Here is a 1759-nt window from a genome sequence, read left to right as displayed (position 1 = left end):
AAGACAAAACTTACCTATTGAAAACAAAACCTATTTAAACATTTAATACTTAATTTTTTTCACTTAGTATTTGTTAAATTCTATTTAATTCTTTGTGGGAAAAAGATATAAACAAAAACATGAATTTAAAGAGTTTAATAGGCTATAATATTTTTTACTTAATTTGATTTTATAAAATAAAATTATAAATCTCTATACCTATTTTTAAATAAAAGTATGTTTGGAAGGACCTTCCACAGACCTCTCAATCCATGAACACCTTGATTATAAAATCTTCCTGGAACTAAGGTAGCTTCATACCTAGGTCTAATGGTTGTGACAGGAGTTTCTGATGTAGCATAAAGAGAATTTCATGTTCTTATAAATCTCAATATGTAATGATGACAATTACAAAAATAATTCTTGCAAATTAATATTATAGTTTATGAAAAATTATCCTTCATAATTTCTCTACTTAGCAAATTTTTCTGCAGAAATCCTTCCTTTCTATTCACATATCATACCACAAGGGGGCAGCCTTGTTTCTTGTTTGCTTTTCTACTCTGCATCAGGGATCCTTATTACTGAGTTTGGGGTTTGGGAAGAAAAAAAAAGCAAAAACCAACTAACTAACAAATAATGCCAAGTGCATGTATGAATATATCACAACAAATTCCATTTTTATGTATAATTATAATGCACCAATTAAAAAAAAAAAAATAGAAAGGAGACCAGTAGAGGAAAGGGATGGGGAGTGGGGGAAGGAAAGGGAAGTACTGGGAAATGAAATGGAGCAAATTATGTTATGTGCATACATGGTTATGTCACAATGAACTCACCATTATGCATAATTGTGATGTACTAATAAAAACATAATTTAAAAAACTCAGCTGCTGCAGAACCACATTTTGGAAGAAATTTGTAGAAATAAATGAGTTGAGACCTGTGTTTCCTTGTTTATAAAAGTGAATTAGATGACCTCTAAAGTCCCTTCTAGCTCTAACCTTTGGGTCAAGTCTAACCTGACTTGACCCAAAACATGGACCTACTGAGCTTGAACTGAGAAGTGAGAAGACTAGAGTAGTGGGGAGACTTCCCCAGCAAGCTCTAGAGGCCTACTCCAGAGAGAAGGGAAATGGGGGTGGGTAGTGAGGCTGTTCCAGCATTTTCCAAATGGAAGGCAGGAAAACATTAAGCTCGGCGAACCTCTTTAAAGTTCCAAGATCTCCAGGACAAAAAGAATTAAGGAAGACAGTGAGAGAAGTTAAAAATGAGGAATGAGAGGTGGGAGGGGTGGGGGGGAGGGAAAAAATAACAGATTGAGACAAACATCACCCTGTGTACATGTATGATTACACAAATGGTATGACTCTACTTCATGTACAACCAGAGAAACAAGTTGTACCCCATTTGTTTACAATGAATCAAAATAAATAAATTATAAAAAAAAAAAGAGTAGGTGGGAATTGTATAACTTGTGAAGATGTGCTTGAAGGACTTGAGTAAGAAGAGTATTGAATAATAAATAATTGGAGGCATAAAAAAATGAATTGAAAAGCACGTCAAGGGTTCCATTACCATGCCCTATAAAATGTGCTAAAATCAATACTTCCTGAATAAAAATACCACCTCAGATGAAAGCTAGAAAAAAAAATCAACTCCTAATGGAAGTAACTCTAACAGCTGCTTAGAGGAGAAATACAAAACCAACCCTATTCAATCAAAGCAAAGTTTCCAGGTGGAATACCAATACCAGATGAATAATACTGTAATTCCTCTG

Source organism: Sciurus carolinensis, chromosome 7 (genome assembly GCF_902686445.1).
Source record: "Sciurus carolinensis chromosome 7, mSciCar1.2, whole genome shotgun sequence".
In the NCBI taxonomy this organism is placed as follows: Eukaryota; Metazoa; Chordata; class Mammalia; order Rodentia; family Sciuridae; genus Sciurus; species Sciurus carolinensis.
The sequence above is the reverse complement of the archived record's forward strand: the minus strand, read 5'-3'. Positions refer to the sequence as shown.